The following is a 7,835-nucleotide window of genomic DNA, read 5'->3' on the forward strand; positions in this document are numbered from 1 at the left end:
AGCCACCATTGATTTTCTCCAGCATGAAATCCGTTCCAGTTTAAATGACCTGTTGTTTACATCACAGGGTAATCTCACTCAATCTTTTATTTGAAGCCTTCTTATTACCCTACAATAATAAATATAGTAGCTTATGGACTGTATGAAAATGACAGTACTGCGGATGAAAGAGGGGCTAATGATTAGTCAATTAGACAGTAGTCTTGCATTGCCAGACCCTCCTTCACAGCACTGTGGAGGAGGGTCTGGCTTGTTCACACAGCATTCCAGGATGGGAGAAAAACGTGCTCTGGTTTATTGGCATTTCTTTAAACCAATCACAATCGTCTTGGGCGGCGGTTAAGTGCCGGACGGAGCAACGGCGCCTCTGCTAAATAGCCTCGGGAAGGAACTTGTTTTGGTGGAACATGTGTACGTTCAAAAGTTGTTTTAGTCGTGCAACAGAAAACTCAGATTGGACAGATAGTCTAGCTAGCTGTCTGGATTTACCCTGCAGAGATCTGAGGAGCAGTTAACCACAGTCCAATCCTGGAAGTGAAACGTCATGGATATTTACTACTTAAACACAAATAAAAATACTGAAATACCCCTTTAATGCTTTTCTGCGTGCGATATAATGCAGGATAAAGGTATGACTGTAGAAGTCAGGGAAACAAATGGAATAGTCTTTGCTAAAGATAATTGTTGTGGAATTTCCAGCTTATGAACTTGTGCTATGTCAGTTGAGACAATGTTACCCAGGTGTCCAACATAACCTCACCTGTTTCAGGCAGAGGAATTCGTTGTGCCTCCATAGAAGGGAGACGTAGCAGCTGTATGATTAGACAGTGCTGCATCCTGCCAAGGCCATAGAGAAAGTAAACACTTAACACATTTAGAAAATAAAGCCCCGTTACAGATTGCCAGGAACATATATGGCAAAACACTATGATTCATAAATAGACAGATATATCATTTATTTGTCCTCATAGAGGAAATTCCTATTCACATAGGTACATACAATTATGTTACAATTGTACAAAACATACATTTTTTATCTGGTTTTTATGTAATAAATGTCACAAGGGAAGGCCAAAAATAAAATTTAAATATGAGGTAATAATAATGTGGAATACACAATATCCTCCCCCCTCCATTCCTAACACCCTTGTGACAAAAAGGACATCATGACACGACGAAAGACATTTCAAAATGATTCTTCTTTTGAGAAAACGAGCATTGTGCACAACAGAGGGAGCATCACACCAGCTAGTGCCATCACCAGCCATGGACCATTCTGACTCCACCTGCATACAAGAGAGACACAAAACGTGACATAATTGGTGAGAACATAATTTTAGCAAAATGAAAGTGAAGATAATTAAAGACTTCAGCCACCATCTCCTGATCAGTCATATGTACAGTATGTTGGTTGGTAATGCAATTAACTGTAGAATAGAAAAAAGTAGGGGAAGGAAATTGACTTTTCTAATGGTTTTCAGTACAAATATAGACCTATGTCATACTGCTGTTTCAACAACAACAACAACCCATTTTCACCCATTTTCACAATTGCTGTTGGAGATTACATGAAATTAGGCTATTTTTGCTTTTGGAGAGAGATTAATTAACAATAGTAACAAACACACACTGAGGTAAAGGAGGACGATCAACCCTTCTTCCCTATGTGAGGTGGGATTCCTTTTTGTGATGTAACAAGAATTCACTGATATAAAAGTAGCAATACCACTGCAGAAAAAATACTCAATAACAATAGAAAACACATACTAGCAATAAAATGCAATCATGTATTAAAATGTAGTTTATAAGTACATTGGTTTAAGTAACCGATTAAAGTCCAATATACACTCTCTTTTCCACTTTTCTCTGTTTTTGTCTCCATCAACTGACTAGTTTAGGGTGAACTTGGTCATCACTGTATATATGTCTTGATACTTCACTTTCCTTCAGATTGATTAGAAACATACTTTAATACAATTCAAACTTTATGTCTTTAATATGCATGCTGTTGGTTTCATGGTTCATAGGTTCGTGTAAAATGCATCAATTATATACATGGTGGTCAAATACATTTTTGAATCCCTGAAAATGAACTGTATGTCTCTGTATATGACTTTGAATTTGAATTACGAATTTAATAATAAAATAAATAAAATAAAATATGGTCTTGAGGTAGAAGTGAAAAGTTCGGGGACTTTGAGCCTTTTAAGTGATTAGCGTTTCAGAATCTTTATCACACTGATGGCAGCTCCACTCATGAATTTTCCTGCACTGTGCCCTTCCCCTGCTCAGCCCAAAGTCTTAATAAAAAGCCAGATAGAAATATTATCAGATAGATGATGATGAGTTATCAGTAAGTAATACACCCTTCTTATCTTGACTTCTATACTCCTCTGGTCTCTTCCAGCTTAATAAATGAACAACCCAATAATATTGACATCCCATGCATATTTATGAATATAAATGATGTGCAGCAAAAAAAAAAAAAAACACCACACAAATGTAGTGCAAAATGAATTTGGGTTGTAAATTATTAAATGGATGTAGCGGCAGGTGATAGTTTTGCAGTATTCATTCTCTTTATCTCATGGCCCAGTTAATTATCTTCCTGCTTGACAAATTCATCCAGCACACATCAATGACTAGGAGGGGGTCGGATGAATGGAAATTGTGATGAGATGATTAGGTGCAATATGCTCATATAGTTTTGTTTAGTCTTTTACTCACATTAGTTTACTCTTTATACAGCATAAAAACACATCAGATGCTGGTAGAAATGTGATGATACAGCTCTAAGCTGCTTTAAGTCCGTTGTACTGTGGCATCAATTTGCTGCTGCTTTAACGAAAACAACGATTTCCCTTGCTTTTCTCATAATACAGCCTTCTGCGGTAATTATTCGCAAAGGGTATCTATCTACCAATATCCATGTGTAATCATTGTCATCATATATCCTCTGATATCAACTTGTAAATCAAGTCATTATACCTAAATAACAAAATACTTTGTCATTGCCTTCTAAAATAACCTAAATGATACCTAAATTCTCTAGTACTAACAACAGTGTTTTGTCAGTGCCAAAATAGCCCATATGACTGTCAAAAAAAATATTCATTCAGTTAAACAACTAAGGCCACTTGGTTAGGCTTAGCTAATTTTTTGTTGCTGGGACGCCAAATTCACATTGCCAGACCTTCCTCCATTGCGCTGCGGAGGAGGGTCTGGATAGTTCACACAGCATTCCGTGATGGGAGAAAAACGTGCTCTGGGTTTTTGGCATTTCTTTAAACCAATCACAATCGTCTTGGGAGGGCGACACTAAGCGCCGGACACAATAATGGTGCCTCTGCAAAACAGCCTCGGGAAGGAACTTGTTTTGGTGGAACATGTGTACGTTAGTTGTTTTAGTCGTGCAACAGAAAACTCAGATTGGACAGATAGTCTAGCTAGCTGTCTGGATTTACCCTGCAGAGATCTGAGGAGCAGTTAACCATAGTCCTCTAAAATCGACCAGAGTTTAGGATGCCAACACAAAGAAAGCAGAAGGTGACAGACATCCGGCCGAAAAAGAGGAACATCCAGCGGAATTTCCGGCAGCACCTGAACAATCCTGGAAGTGGGACCTTGTCGATATAGACTAGCAATGAGTCTACACATGACTTCCAGGACGATGATACCCACTTGATTATGCTTATTTATAGCTGAACTTTTGAATGCATTATTTTCCCAGAATGGGGACTGTGGATATTGTTCCTGATCTCTTACAGTGTATTTGCATTTGGAAGGTATTGCTTCATGAAGGTATGGGATGATTGTAGCGAGCAATAACTATTTTCAAGGAACACAAAGGAAGTGTTCTACAAAGGTACGATAGACTGGGACAAAATCAGAGAGAGAGGTTCCTGTGGACTGTACCATGACCAATAACATTTTATATTGAGCTGCAAGGAAACAATATGATTCTGCCAAAACTCCATTGTGATTCTACAAAGTCTACAATGAAGCACAGACCAAATAAAGTTAAGTTTATTTTCCCTTTTTTGTACTCCCCCCACTCTCTTGGTCACTCACTCTAAAACTGCAGACCAGTCTAAAATCTCTTTGTGTAACTGACCCCTGATAATACTGAGTTTGGCTTTCAAATTGGATTAATTAACCACGTTCTTTGAATTTAAATACAGTCTCTAATAATAATAATTTGTTGATTTTGGGGGGGTAAGTAGGGCTGAAAATGAACTTTCTCTGTACACCTGCTACTGTGGCTGGCGGATTCTGAGTACTGTGGATATCAACACTGTAAAGTGCGAATTCTAATACTGCAATTACCAGTTGAGGGGCACTCTGTGTGTGGTCTCACTATGGTAGAAAGGACAATGTCTCAGATGTCTCCCACCAGACGTCGAGTCTCCATGGGGCTGAAACATTGGGTTCTCCTACTGGTGATGTGTTTCTTCTGAAAACAGTTAAATTCTGTCTTTAGTAAATTAAACTCAAATCAAAAATATTTCATAGATTATTATGATTCTGTATAGATGGTTTGTCCTCATTTACCTGAGCTCCACTGCTGCTCCAATCCTACACTCACACCGGTTAAGTTGTCCAAAGACGGGGCTCGATCTATAGGCTGCTGGTTGTCAACCTGGGGGTCAGCAGCATCACGGGACAGCAAGATAAATCAGAGGGGTCATTACATGATTATGTTTTATCCTCCCCCATTTCTTTAATGAAAAATACCTACTTTTTACTTTAATCTAAGAACATTTTTATACAAGTCAATGTTCATTTTAATGTGTGTACTTACAGAAGGTATGGCATAAGTTAGATCATCAAACACCACAACTCCATTCAAACCAGTAGGGTTGGTCTCACACTGGACCTAGGAAGAGAATGGAAATAAACAGAAAAACAGGAGTATACATTTATTTCATACTAATAAAAAATAACAACTATTTCATGGTTAACTATTAGTTATTATTTGCTTTGTTAAATATGTTTTGTGTGTGTGTGTGTGTGTGTGTGTATGTGTATGTGTGTATGTGAGAGAAACAAACAATGCAGTGTGACGAGTACAAGATGAAGGTGATAAGAGAGAAATAATTATACTCACTGGAAGAGACGACTCCTCGGGATGTATGATTCGAACCTGAGTGGGAAATCGCAGGACAATATTTTACATGAAAAATACATGTTTTTGTTTGACCACCATTTAACCTCTTAAATTCTGCCTGACTCACTGATGGGCCCATTTGCACAATAACTCAACCGATAATGACATTATGGAATGAGCAGATAAGAAAATCTAATTAGAAAACTAAAGGTTTGAGAGGTTACTGGATAGTTTGTGCTGTGGAGATAGGTCTGGCAATGTGAGACTACTGAATAGTAGTAACAACTCTCTTCAATGCTGACAGCTTAAATAAAAGTTAAAGAGCTCCTAGTTTTAGCTTGTGTGTAATATTGCCTAAAAAGTACGAAGGAAATCCACAAGTCTCCGCATGACACGACAGAAAAACATGTCCTCTGGATAATCGCACTCCAATGTACCATGCAAAATAAAGACACTGCCCTCATTAAATGTAGCCAGACTAGAAAAGCCAGTTATTGTATTTAAGCGCTGTCATGCTGACATGAAAACAATAGATTAATACAGCTATTATCGCTCAACAAAAACAGGCTATGCTAACAGAATGGCTGGTTAGCAGACTGTTAGCTGGTTATCGGCAGATAAACAACATGATGAATCACTGCTATCTTGTCAGTAAGTATAGGTATAAACCAACATTTTACATTAACAACAATTACATAACACCAATAGCCTTACCATTTCAGTCGTTATAACACAAATACAATTTTATAGAAAATTGGAGTTGTCTGTGGAACACAGGCCTTGACCAGACAGCTATGCCCAACGTGACATTACGTTGCTGATGCAAAGCCACGTTTTCATTCTCGCGATACTACCACCCAGCCTCACGTTATATCACCAAACTAAATTCCATTAAGTTTAAGTTTTGTTAACATTTTTTAATGGTTTACCCTGAATATGATTTAAATGACACAGCTAAAGAGCAGGTTTGTCAATGTCCTAAATAAATGAAACTTTGCTTTGGTTTAGGAAATTGAAGCTCATTGGAAGCATTGATTTCATTGACTGTATGGACAGTATCATATAGAAGTTTACCAGTTGGAATTTACAGTATAAACTGACAATTCTTGCTAAGCTCCAATGTTCATGTATGTTTACAGCCATCTCTAATTCGGAACCATTATGTGTTAGAAGGACATTTTTTTAGCATAACATAATCCTAATTGCTCAGATTCTTTCAAAGCCTTAAAAAAACATGCCTTTTCTGCCAAACCTAACTGTATAATGTGTAATGTTGTAATACATGATTAATTCCTTGATGTTAGTGTCTCTGACTGAAATGGAAGGAAAAACAAACACCTATCTTATAATAAAACCAATCTTTTGTAGATTCATTTAGAATGTCAGCTTACCTGGGATGTTGAGTTGTATCTCTTAATCCTTGTCCTGTTTCATGTTAGCTGAGTTGGTCTTCAATACCACTGTTTTGTTGCCATGACTTGCCATGACTTGCACAAATGTCTACAGTTACACTTGCGTTGTCAACTTCTGAGTATTGGAGTATTGTCCGGACATAGGATGATTTCATGGAAGATGCAGTCAAGTACTGAGGTGTTGAATTTCAGGTAGCCCATAGCAATCCCCTCTCAAACACACTTGAAAGAACTGTGGTACACAGTTGTATTCCATTCCATTCGGTCCATACATGTCTGTATGAAAATTCAAGAAAAGAAAAAACATTCACCCCTGTAGTTACCGCTGTACTGAGCTGAACCCAGTTGGCTGCCTGTGCTTGATTAAAACTGGTTGACTTTTGAAACCTAAATGAATGCAAACATGTCTATGGCTCATGAATTTGTTAGGCAAATTCATTGCCAAGCAAATTCACTGATGTCACAATGGCTGGATGTGAACCTGACCTAATCAGATGAGCTGTTACAGGACACTATTACATCCACGTTGTCTGTACAGAATCTTCACTGAAACAGACACTTTTTTTAATTTATTTTTTTAACTCAGTGCAGGTTGAGATATGTGATAATTACAATAGTTTCACCTCATTCTCACACTGCATTATCAACTATTATAGCATAAAAACTGGGAAAATGTTCAGTAGAGATGATCTGTTTAATTCTATCTAGGTATCCTTTCATTTAAAAAAACACAAACAACAAATACACTCACAATGTCCTAAGCAATTAAAAAGAAAACATACTTTATATTCTCAAAATGTGAAATATTTACCTTAGAAGCCCCATTGGTATTGTCAAGTGTTTGTCTGTCAACCTTGCCTCTTGACAGTTGGGCTTGGCACAATCACAGTAATCATCATTCAGTACATTTTTCCTTCTCACACCCATTGGGTGGACCAGTTTCACTGCCTATCACAAATCACAATCACTCTCAGAGTTACTCCCTTATGCTGCTCTCTGTACTCTTTATACAGACATTTTAAGATTCCAAAGCCAACTGTATAAAACAAGAATAGGTTGATCATCTCCAATCAGTGTACTCTATGTTGTATGTGGGTATGCTTTGACCCCAACATCCAAGTCATACTTTCAGTAAGACTGTTCACACGCCAAACAATCAATACGCCTCACTATGTTGCAAGCAGCCGAACATCAGTGCCAATAATGAATGACAAGAACAAACTTGTTTGTTTTCAGTTGATGAGCAGTCCGTCCGGTTCATCCTCCTCTCTTCCCATAAACCACAGTATGACAGTTTGACAAGGGGATGTCTCAGC

The 7,835-nt window shown here is 37.7% G+C and overlaps 1 long non-coding RNA gene across 1 annotated transcript; it reads right to left on the reverse strand.

Moving 5' to 3' along the window:
• Positions 1–939: 939 nt before the first annotated feature.
• Positions 940–7,634, reverse strand: LOC120567726. The gene is made up of 7 exons (XR_005640607.1): positions 7,331–7,634; positions 6,499–6,795; positions 5,108–5,143; positions 4,802–4,876; positions 4,552–4,639; positions 4,327–4,453; positions 940–1,286 (listed from the first exon to the last, which is right to left on the reverse strand). It is a non-coding gene; the product is annotated as an uncharacterized LOC120567726 (long non-coding RNA).
• Between the last annotated feature and the right edge of the window lie 201 nt (positions 7,635–7,835).

This window comes from Perca fluviatilis, chromosome 11, assembly GCF_010015445.1.
Source record: "Perca fluviatilis chromosome 11, GENO_Pfluv_1.0, whole genome shotgun sequence".
Taxonomy (NCBI): Eukaryota; Metazoa; Chordata; class Actinopteri; order Perciformes; family Percidae; genus Perca; species Perca fluviatilis.